The sequence below is a fragment of the Aegilops tauschii genome, chromosome 5 (genome assembly GCF_002575655.3).
Source record: "Aegilops tauschii subsp. strangulata cultivar AL8/78 chromosome 5, Aet v6.0, whole genome shotgun sequence".
In the NCBI taxonomy this organism is placed as follows: Eukaryota; Viridiplantae; Streptophyta; class Magnoliopsida; order Poales; family Poaceae; genus Aegilops; species Aegilops tauschii.
This window is the reverse complement of record NC_053039.3, coordinates 532,964,035-532,976,337: the sequence shown is the minus strand read 5'-3', so window position 1 is coordinate 532,976,337 and position 12,303 is coordinate 532,964,035. Positions and strand designations below refer to the sequence as shown.

The 12,303-nt window shown below is 45.9% G+C and overlaps 1 long non-coding RNA gene and 1 pseudogene across 1 annotated transcript; one reads left to right on the top strand and one right to left on the bottom strand.

Annotated features, from left to right (window-relative positions):
* Positions 1 to 2,342: 2,342 nt before the first annotated feature.
* LOC120965524 (U5 spliceosomal RNA) lies at positions 2,343 to 2,475 on the bottom strand (annotated as a pseudogene).
* Positions 2,476 to 11,338: 8,863 nt separating this feature from the next.
* LOC109731754 (uncharacterized) lies at positions 11,339 to 12,017 on the top strand. The gene is made up of 2 exons (XR_005755796.1): positions 11,339 to 11,567; positions 11,664 to 12,017. It is a non-coding gene; the product is annotated as an uncharacterized lncRNA (long non-coding RNA).
* The last annotated feature ends 286 nt before the right edge of the window (positions 12,018 to 12,303 follow it).

Below are 12,303 nucleotides of genomic sequence, written 5' to 3'. Positions count from 1 at the left end.
TTCGGCACGCCCGCCGAGCGGGAGGCGGCGATGCGCAGGCAGCCGTTCGAGGTCGACGGCGTCACGGTGAAGCTCCTGCGGGACACCGAGAGCGTCCCCAACGTCCCCGTCCCCGAGATGGACGACTGCATGGCCCACGTCGCCCTGCACGACTACCCGGTGGAGCAGCGGACCGCCGAGGACATCGAGGACAACTGCCGGCGCTTCGGGTTCCTGCGCGAGGTCGACCCGGCCTGCTTCACGGCGCCCGACCTCTCCACGGTCCGCGTCGTCCTTGAGCTCGGGCACCCTCGAGAGATCCCGCGGGAGCGAGTTAATTGCACAGAAATACCACAATTCGGGCATCACATGCAGATTGGTACCACGATTGTTAATTTTTGCGTGTCAGTACCAACATTGCTCTAGATTTTTGCAAATAGGTCTAAACTGCGTATAAACACGTATTGACGGTATATCTGACTAGCGGGGCCCGCCCGTCAGGTGCCGACGTGGCATGTTTTTTGCAGAAAACCCCCGCCCTCGCCCTCGCCCTCGCCCTCGGCCTCCTCGGCGCTCGCCGCCGCATCCCTCGTGCAACTTCCGCCATGAGCGCCACGAGCTCGTCCTTCTTCGGGTCAAACGGGAAGAAGAAGCCCGCCGCCCGGAACCCCTTCGACTCCGACTCCGACGACGACGGCGGCATGCTCCAGCAGAGGCCGCCCGCGCGGGCCTCCTCCGTCCCGACCCCCGCCGTCGAGGCCGACCAGCGGGGCGCCCTATACGCCGCCGCCGCCGCCGCGGGCCCCGGGCCGTCCGGGTTCGCGTCCTCGTCGTCCGCGGCGGCGGTCAGGGGCCGGTACAGGAACGACTTCCGGGACTCGGGGGGCGTGGAGGCGCAGTCGGTGCAGGAGCTGGAGGGCTACGCGGCCTACAAGGCCGAGGAGACCACGCGCCGGGTCGACGGCTGCCTCCGGGTCGCCGAGGAGATGCGGGACACCGCGTCAAAGACCCTGCTCCAGGTGCACCAGCAGGGCCAGCAGATCACGCGGCGGGCGCGAGCAGCACGAGGGATGCGGCGGCGAGCGCCGAGGAGGCCGAGGGCGAGGGCGAGGGCGGCGGGCGCGAGCAGCACGAGGGATGCGGCGGCGAGCGCCGAGGAGGCCGAGAGCGAGGGCGAGGGCGAGGGCGGGGGGTTTCTGCTAAAACATGCCACGTCGGCACCTGACGGGCGGGCCCCGCTAGTCAGATACACCGTCAATACGTGTTTATACGCAGTTTAGACCTATTTGCAAAAATCTAGAGCAATGTTGGTACTGACACGCAAAAATTAGCAATCGTGGTACCAATCTGTATGTGATGCCCGAATTGTGGTACTTCTGTGCAATTAACTCCGCGCGAGCTCCGGATCGCCTACATGTTCGACGACTCCTCCAGCGTCGTCCCCGTCCAGATCGTCAAGGTTTGGAACGGCGCGCATTCCTACGACGCCCCACGTGCGTCTCTTCCAGGCCCCGGCGGCGTCGGCCTGACCCTGACGGATGCGGGGTGCAGAGTGCGTGCTCTGTTTGGTTGTGCCTGAATCCATGCAATGGTTATGTTCAACTTCTTGAGTTATGTTGGTATTACTTAGTACTAGTAGTAGTTCTCTGTTATGGTTACGCTCTGTTTGTGTGTTCATGCCTCCATGCGATGGCTAGTGGCGTGCGTGTGTGTGTGCGCGTTGAATCCTGGATGGATCAAGGGATGATGACAAGTTGGTGCTGTTTTTTAAGTTCGGGTGATTCTGATACTGGTGTTCGATGAATGTTGCATGTTGTTCAGTGTCACAGTTCGGAGCTATAGGCCTGTGGTGGTTTTCATCTGTGGATTTTGATTGCAACCTTGAAAGCAGGGTATTAAAATGGATCTGGCACCAGTCTATCAGACGCCTCGATGTTTTTTTTGAGATGACTTGGACGCCTCGAAATTTTTTTTTTGAGATGATTTAGACTTACGCCTCGATTGTGAAGTTTAAGTTCTTCGATCTGTAAGACTGTAACTAGAGGCTCACACACAGAGGCTGGGACGCAATCCTCCATTTTTACTGGGACGATGTGTGATGGTGGTGGTGGCACTAGGCGCACTTGTATATAAGCACTACAAACAGTACTACTTCAAATATACATTGATGCAAAATATCGTCAAAGATCCGAGGACAACTAAAACACCACATTCCAAAATTATTGTTCACATTCGGCAATCTATCTTGCACATTGTACAGCAAAAACCGATGATTCTCCTACATAGGGATATGGGAACACTGCACACACTTCGGACGTGCAGTATGTGATCCTGAGCTCCAGTGATCCCGGACGAACAGTAAAATTCAAAAAAAAAGTAACAAAATTCAAAAAGAGTCAAGTTTTTTGTTTGGCAAGAAACATTTTTTTTGAGACAGCACGGTATTCTTTAGTAAAAGGCGAAAGAATAGTTCGCTCTGTGCTCGCCACACAGCTGCGTTTTGGCAAGAAACATTGATGGATAAAAATCTCAAGATGTAACTTTAGAGTGAAATCTTGAAAAGTGCATGGGTGAACCCGGGTACATATGAACCTACTTTGAAAAATACATTTCTAAATGCTAGAAAAAACCGAAAAAGACGGCATGGGTACGTATTCATGTTCTATGTGCGTGCATAAAGTTTCACGGAAAAATAACTTTTTTTGGCCTGTGCAAAAAAGACAAAATATTATGTCGTGAAACGCTATTTAGAAGCACTGAAATTTGTCTTTTTTGCAGAGACAAAACAAAAATACATTTTTTTTCACAAAACTTTGCACCGCGCACACACATTTGTGAACATGTATGCATGGAATTCTCTTTTGATTTTAAGATGTACTTAAAATGCATTTTTTTTGAAAAGTGGGTGCTGATGGCGCTGGGTTCAGATCGTGCCCACTCGTGGAATCTTAGGTTACATGTGTATGACATTTTCACCCCGTGTCGCTCCCACACAGGGCGACTTGGGGCCTCCCCAAACCCTAGCCGCCGGGTGTCATCTTCGTCCTCCTCTCCCTCCGTCGCTGTCGGAGGACGCCACAGGGCTAAGCCCAATGGCCGACAGCGGTGGCGAGGGATCCGCTCCCTGACTCGTGGTGGGGGAGGTGGGGCGGGATCTCCTCGCTCGAGGAGGCGCGGACGTGATCTGGATCTTGGCGGTGCAGCGGCTTGCTCCGGGCGGTGGCCTTGGGCGACGGCGTGGTCATCTGGTGGCAGACCGGTGGCGGTGGCGTGGAGAGGACGCCATGGAGGACGTGGCAGATCAGGCTAGGTGCATGCGGTGGTGGCCTCCGGTCATGGCCTAGCCGGGGTGGTTGCCTCGCTACACGGTGGCGGGTGCCGGGGCGGTGGCCAGTGAGGCCCAGGTCGTCCTCGGCTGCACAGCGTGGAGTTACCCATGTCCAAGGCGGAGTTTCTCCGGCGGTCCAGTGGCTTTGACCCCAGTTCCGTGCGGTACATAGACAGTGAAGAGCGTGCTCGGTATTCATCCTAGCAGCTCTTCCGGCATGGCGCGATGGGGTGGCAGCCCTCCCGATATGTCTCCAACATATCTATGATTTATGAAGTATTCATGCCATGTTTACAACAATTTTATATGGTTTTGGTATGGTTTGCATGGAACTAACCGGACTGACGCTCTTTTCAGCAGAACTACTGTGGTGTTGTTTTTTGTGCAGAATAAAAGTTCTCCAAATGCAACGAAACTTTTTGACGTTTTTTTGGAACAAAAGAGGCACTAGAAGCTTCGTGGGAGGACCAGAAGGTGAAGGAGGTGAGCACAAGACACCTGGGCGCGCCAGGAGGCCCAGGCGCGCCCAGGTGGGTTGTGCCCACCTTGAGGCCTATCTTCGCGTGATTCGAACGCTGAAAAAGCCATTAAATAGAGAAACCATCAGAAATATTCCTAGATCAGAAGTTCCGCCACCGCAAGCCTCTGTAGCCACGAAAAACCAATCGGGAGTCCGTCTCGGCACCCTGCCGGAGGGGGAAATCATCACCGGAGGCCATCTTCATCATCCCTATGGTCTTCATGATGAGGAAGGAGTAGTCTACCCTCGGGGCCGAGGGTTTGTACCAGTAGCTATGTGTTTAATCTCTCTCTCTCTCTCTCGTGTTCTTGAGATGTCACGATCTTGATGTATCGCGGGCTTTGTTAATATAGTTGGATCATATGGTGTTTTCCCCTCTCTATCTTGTTGTGAATTGAGTTCTCCCTTTGCGATTTCATTCTTATCGGATTTAATACTTTTATGGATTTCAGAACACTTTATGTATGTCTTGCTGTGAATACCCGTGGTGACAACGGGGTATCATATTGATTCACTTGATATGTGTTTTTGCACTCAACTTGCAGATTCCCGAGGTGACATTGGGGTAATCTATGCATAGGCGTTGATGCACGTTCTCGTCTTTGTTTCTCCGGTAGAAAACTTGGGGCACTCTTTGAGGTTCTTTGTGTTGGATTGAGTACTATGAATCTGAATTTTTTGATGGATATCGTATAATCAACTCATGGATACTCGCGGTGACATTGGAGTATCTAGGTGACATTAGAGTTGGTTGATGTGTATCATATGGTGTTATTTTAGTACGAACTCTTGGTTAGATCGATCGTAAAGAATAGCTTGGTGTTATTTTAGTACGAACTCTAGGATAGATTGATCGGAAAGAATAGCTTTGAGGTGGTTTCGTACCCTACAAACAAATTCTTCTTATGTTCCTCGCTAGATAAGAACTTTGGAGTGATTCTTCATCACACGTTGAGGGATGGTTATATGATCCAATTATATTAGCATTGTTGAGAGACTGCACTAGCAAAAGTACGGACCCTAGGCCTCATTTCCAAGCATTGCAATACCGTTTGTGCTCACTTTTGTTACTTGCTACCTTGCTGTTTTTTATTGTTCCTATTACAAAAATCAATATCTAGTATCATTACTACACTTGTATCACCATCTCTTCGCCGAACTAGTGCACCTATAAAATTTACCATTGTATTTGGTGTGTTGGGGACACAAGAGACTTTTTATTATTTGGTTGCAGGGTTGTTTGAGAGACCATCTTCATCATACGCCTCCCACGGATTCATAAACCTTAGGTCATCCACTTCAGGGAAATTTGCTACTGTCCTACAAAACTCTGCGTTTGGAGGCCCAACACGAGTCTACAAGAACAAGTTGTGAGTAGACATAAAGCTCTTTTTTGGCGCCGTTGCCGGGGAGGTGAGTGCTTGAAGGTATATTTTTAGATCTTGCAACTGAATCTTTTAGTTTCTTGTTTTATCACTAGTTTGGTTTATAAAAGAAAACTACAAAAAAATGGAATTGAGGTGGTCTCATATTGTTCATCTTTATAATGTCTTTCTTGAAAATGATGGATCCGAAAATTGTGCTCAATTGATAGAGGAAGAATTCAATGAAATGTTTGGCATAAAATCCTTGAATGATGAGCATGATTGCAAAGTTGTTAGTATGAACTCTGTGAATATCCAAAATGCTAATGATGATTGCACTAGTCATGACAAAAATGTTTCTTACAAGCATGTCAATTTTTGTGGAGTGGAAAGACTTTGTGAAGACATGCCTTATAGGGATGATAGATTTTGTAAGAAGCACAAACATGATAGAACCAAATTTTTCCTCAAAGTGATAGATAAATTTGCTACAAAATCATGTTGTCTTTATCCTATTACTTGTGAGCTTTGCAATAAAGTTGGTCACCTTAATTTCCAATGCATGCTTTTTCATGATCGAATCGTGTCCAAATATTGCAATAACTGATCACCCTTGAACTTTATAATGGACTTTGTTTATTTTTGGGGTGTGAAGAATTGTCACATAAAAATGGTTGGTTTGAAGCATTCATATTCACAGACCATGCTGAAACTAATTTGAAAGAAATACATATATTTTGCATGGTAAATTGCAATGAGAATGTTTATATTGTCAACTATAGAAAGATGGGGAAACCAATAGAATATAAAAGGAATACTAATGACAGGGTAAAGATTTCTACTTTCCCTCCTATTGTCTCTCATGATGAAATAGGTGATGAAAAGGAGCTCACTATTCAACTAATCTCATCAATAAGAAGCTCGGAAAAATTAAATGAACCCACACATAATGTGGTGAAGAAGAAGAAAAGAAGGAAAAGTAGAGGTAAAAAGGTATCCCTCCCAAATGATGTTGCTGAAGAAAATATGCCCTAGAGGCAATAATAAAGATGTTATTTATATTTCCTTATATCATGATAAATGTTTATTACTCATGCTAGAATTGTATTAACCGGAAAATTGATACATGTGTGAATACATAGACAAAACAAAGTGTCCCTAGTATGCCTCTACTTGACTAACTCGTTAATCAAAGATGGTTAAGTTTCCTGACCATAGACATGTGTTGTCATTTGATGAACGGGATCACATCATTAGGAGAATGATGTGATGGACAAGACCCATCCGTTAGCTTAGCATGTTGATCGTTTAGTTTTATTGCTATTGCTTTCTTCATGACTTATACATATTCCTCTGACTATGAGATTATGCAACTCCCGAATACCGGAGGAACACCTTGTGTGCTATCAAATGTCACAACGTAACTGGGTGATTATAAAGATGCTCTACAGGTGTCTCCGAAGGTGTTTGTTGGGTTGGCCTAGATCGAGATTAGGATTTGTCACTCCGAGAATCGGAGAGGTATCTCTAGGCCCTCTCGGTAATGCACATCATGATAAGCCTTGCAAGCAATGTGACTAATGAGTTAGTTGCGGGATGATGCATTACGGAACGAATAAAGAGACTTGTCGGTAATGAGATTGAACTAGGTATAAGGAACCCACAATCGAATCTCGGGCAAGTAACATACCGATGACAAATGGAATGACGTATGTTGTTATGCGGTTTGATCGATAAAAATCTTCGGAGAATATGTAGGAGCCAATATGAGCATCCAGGTTCCGCTATTGGTTATTGACCGGAGATGTGTCTCGGTCATGTCTACATAGTTCTCAAACCCGTAGGGTCCGCACGCTTAACGTTCGATGACGATTTGTATTATGAGTTATGTGATTTGATGACCGAAGTTTGTTCGGAGTCCCGGATGAGATCACGGACATGACGAGGAGTCTCGAAATGGTCGAGAGGTAAAGATTCATATATTGGAAGGATATATTCGGACATCGGAATGGTTCCGAGTGATTCGGGTATTTTTCGAAGTACCGGAGAGTTACGGGAATTCACCGGGGAAGTTAATGGGCCTTATTGGGCTTTAGTGGAGAGAGGGAAGAAGGGTCACGAGGTGGCAGGCGCCTCCCCCCTGCCCAAACCGAATTGGACAAGGGGTGGGGGAATGGCCCCCCTTTCCTTCTCCCTCTCCCTCCTTTCCTTCTTTCCCACTCCGAAAAGGAAAGGGAATCCTACTAGGACTCCCTACACTTGGCGCACCCCTAGGAGGGCTGGCCTCTCTCCCTCCCTCCTTTATATACATGGGCAGGGGGCACCCCAAAGGCACTCCAAGATTTGTCTTAGCCGTGTGCGGTGCCCCCCTCCACAGTTACACACCTCGGTCATATCGCCGTAGTGCTTAGGCGAAGCCTTGCGCTGGTAACTTCATCATGACCGTCATGCTGATGAAACTCTCCCTCGTCCTCAACTGGATCAAGAGCTCGAGGGACGTCATGGAGCTAAATGTGTGCTGAACACGGAGGTGTCGTACGTTCGGTACTTGGATCGGTTGGATCGTGAAGACGTTCGACTACATCAACCGCGTTACTAAATGCTTCTGCTTTCGGTCTACGAGGGTACATGGACACACTCTCCCGTCTCGTTGCTATGCATCTCCTAGATAGATCTTGCGTGATCGTAGGTAATTTTTTTGAAATACTGCGTTCCCCAACAGTGGTATCAGAGCCAGGTCTATGCGTAGATGTTATATGCATGAGTAGAACACAATGAGTTGTGGGCGATAATAGTCATACTGCTTACCACCAATGTCTTACTTTGATTCAGCGACATTGTTGGATGAAGCGGCCTGGACCGACATTACATGACCGTGTTCATGAGACTGGTTCTACCGACATGCTTCGCACACAGGTGGCTAGCGGGTGTCTGTTTCTCCAACTTTAGTTCAATCGAGTTTGACTACGGCTGGTCCTTGTTGAAGGTTAAAACAACACACTTGACGAAAAATTGTTGTGGTTTTGATGCGTAGGTAAGAACGGTTCTTTGCTGCCTGGTTATATGTCCACCCTAAACTCCTCCTACCGGTCATGGCGGAACGACTTGACGGGAAATACCAGTTTTGTGGGTGATGAGGAGAGGAACTGTGAAGTAATTTTCAAGTGGGTAGTTTTTATAGCCCGGTGCTAAGTGTGAACACATATTAGTTTGATAGGTGTGAACAGATTTGCAATTACTTATTGCGTTGTAATCTGCAATGTGACGAGAAACAAGGTCAAAATTTATTGATGGCAGAAGGATGACCACGTGGTTGCTCGTCGTTGAGGCGGCCGTGGCGCGCTCTGCTCGCGTCCTTTCGAGGTTTTGCTCGCCATTGAGGCGGCCGCAGCGCGCTCCGTTCATCCGAGTCGGCTGTTTGCCACGTATCACACACATCTTGTTAAGTTGAACCGTTTCTGTTGTGTTCCCTAACCGAAAACATTTCGTCCGAGTGAACCGTATGCCATATATCACACACACTTTGATCTAGCTACCCGTTTCTGTTGCACTACCGAATAGCAAACCGTTCATCGGAGCGAACTGTATGCCATATATCGCACACACATTGATATGGCTGCCTGTTTATGTTGTTCTGCCCATATATCGCACACACATTGATATTAACTGTGACCCTCCATCGCACACGCAACTAAAATCTGAACCGTGTTTGATGGCTCCGCCATCGCAAACGTTTTGCACCTTTTTGACCGTTATTTTACATCCCCGTTTGCAATTAATGCATCGCACACAATTTCGTGAAAGGGTCTCTGATCATAGTGTCGCGTTAGCAGCATCCTGCTGTAGTGAAATATACAACACCGAGAACAAAAGAGTTTGTACAAGTTTTTCTTTATCACTTTCAGTTTGTCAACTGAATTGCTTGAGGACAAGCAATGAGATAAGCTTGGGGAGTTGATACATCCCAAACGTATCTACTTTTCCAAACACTTTTACTCTTGTTTTGGACTGTAATTTGCATGATTTGAACGAAACTAACCTGGATTGATGCTTTTTCAGAAGAATTGTCATGGTGTTATTTTTGTGTGGAAATAAAAGCTCTCAGATTGGGCTGAAATTTTACGGAGAATATTTCTGAAAAATATGAAAAATATTGGTGAAGAGACCTACTGGAGGGGGCCAGTTTGGAACCATAAGCTTAGGGGGGGCACCCACCCAATCCCCCCAGGGAGCGCCCTGTGACCTCATGGGCCCCACGAGCCTCCGTTTGCCCCAATTCCAACTCCATAAATATCATCTTGCACAGAGAAAAATCAGAGAGAAATTTTCATCATGTTTTGCGAGATGGAGCCGCCGACACCTCATTTTCTTCATCCGGAGGGCTGATCTGGAGTTTGTTCAAGGCTCCGAAGAGGGGGGGGGGTTTGTCGTTGTTGTCATCATCATCAACAAGTCCATGATGCTCACCATTGGGAGTGAGTAATTGCTTCGTAGGCTTGCTGGACAGTGATGGAGTTGGATGAGATTTGTCATTAATACAGTCCATTTGTTAGGGCTTCATCCTTAGTTCTACTATGTTCCGAGATTGATGTTGTTATGACTTTGATATGCTTAATGCTTGTCACTAGGACCCGAGTACCATGATTTCAGATGTGAACCATCTATGTTTTCATGAATATATTTGAGTTCCTGATCCTATCTGGTAGTTATATGCACTTGTTATTGTTCTGATCCTTAGACCCCAAAGTGACAATAATTGGGACACTCTCTGGAATGACTGTAATTCGAGGAGTTCATGTATTCACCATGTGTTAATGCTTTGTTCCGGTTCTTTATTGCAAGGAGGCCTTAATATCTCTTAGTTTCCTTAAGGACCCCGCTGCCACGGGAGGGCAGGACAAAAGATGTCATGCAATTTCTTACTATAAGCATGTATGACTATATACGGAATACATGCCTATATTACATTGATGAATTGGAGCTATTGTGTATCACTCTAGGTTGTGACTGCTATATGATGACTTTCATCCAACACAAATATACATCGCTAACCCAATTCCTACACTTTTCTCATATTGGTCTTTGCTAAGTTACTATTGCTGTTGTTGTTACAATCATCACAAACTGCTATTTTTACGGTTCCTGTAACTATTGCTACTGTTACTGCTAATATCAAAACTATCAAACTACCATGTTACTAAACACTTTGTTGCAGAAATATAATTTCCCAGGTGTGGTTGAATTGACAACTCAATTGCTAAGGCTCATAAATATTCTTTGGCTCCCCTTGTGTCGAATCAATAAATTTGGGTGAAATACTAGCCTTGAAGACTATTGCGATCCCCTATACTTGAGGGTTATCAGTAGGTCATTCCAGTTTGTGCCAGGATGGTTAGTTTAGGGCTAATTTCGTCAATCAGGAGTAGTTGCGGAGTTTTCACAGAGGGCTCCCTTGAGGTCATCGTCTCCGTCCCAAGTGGCTACAAGTTCTTAGTAAGTCTCACAAATTTTCCTCTCAATTAGATCCTTCTGAATCTCGTCGGGTTTACTGCTTTGTTAACCAATCGCGGCTCTTTTCTTTTTCAATTGTTCCAAATTAACCTAGCCTAAAATTCTTATATGAACCTAATGCATTCAATTTTCCAACTTCTGAAATTCATTTGAACTCCATTTATTGAAAATATTCCTATGAATTTCAAATTATTTGAGACTAAACAATCGCAAATCATGGCCTCCAATCACTTTAGCAGCTATGGTTGAAAAGTCAAGATTAGGGACTTCTCCTTATGAAAAATAATTTTGTATTTTAAAATTTTATTATTACAATTATATCATCTAATACTAGTATATATAAATATCTGATATACAACTAATGCATCCAGGAAAAAGAAATACTTACTAAATCATGAAATTAGGAAATAAATGCATCCTCGTTCATTTCCATTAATCCAAGATCAGATTATGTAAGTTGGAGGATTTGGCAGCATATACTAACTAATGTTGCATATCACAAATGTTGATTTGTCTTATTTAAGGCAAGATTCTCATTATTTGAGCACATTAAAACAATGATTTTAGCTGACCGCCTATATATATCATACGAGAAGGAGACCGAATGCAAGCCATCACTTGAGGAATCGACCACTATTTCACTTTTCTGTTCTTGTTATCTTCGGTATCAACAAGAAGTCAAGAGCAACACCCTCAATGGCACGGGCAACCATGGTACCCACCCTTTTGGTGCTGCTTCTGGCCATTTGCTGTGCAACCACCGTCGTCCATGGCAAGGAGTGGACCGTTGGTGACAACAAGGGATGGAGCTTCGGCGTGTCCGGATGGGAGAGTGGCAAGCACATCCAGTCCGGCGACATGCTTGGTGAGAACTCTAAAGATCAAGTGATTAGTTGTTCTTGATGTCTATACTGTGTTCTTATCTGAATTCTTGTGTTAACTAATGCACGCAATGTTCAAGTACAACCCGAGTATGCACAATGTGGTGCAGGTGGGAGAAGGCGACTACAACTCATGCAGGGTCTCGGGCCCGTCGAGGACCTACACCTCTGGCAATGACCACATCCAGCTCTCCCGCGGAGGCAAAGCGTTCTTCATCTGCAGCCTTCCGGGTCACTGCCAGCAAGGCATGAAGATCGCTGTCACTGCTTAATAGATCTCGCGCATATGCGTGTCTTTGTATTTGTACCTTTTTACCAAGTCTTTATGGTGTGCTAGCTCATGATGAATTGGTGACAGAAGAAATAAATTAATCCTAGTGTAGTGTCTGCATCATGTTTTCATGGAATCTTGATAAACCAACATCTATTTGGACTAGCTACTGGAAATATACGAGTAGACATAAGTTTCTACCATTCTACCGACCATACCTTGAACATTAAGGGCAAACGATTATGAAGGTCTAGCACAGTCATATGCATTCGTAGTGTTTTTTTAAAATATTTCACCAAATGTACAAAGCACCCCAAACATAATAAAAATTACATAGAGGTTCTTGGACCATCAAACGACCACTACCGCCAGAATGAGCCGCTCACGCGCCGCTTATCGGAGCCGTCCTGACCTCGTCGATTACACCTGAGAAGTCTTCGTGCACGCGC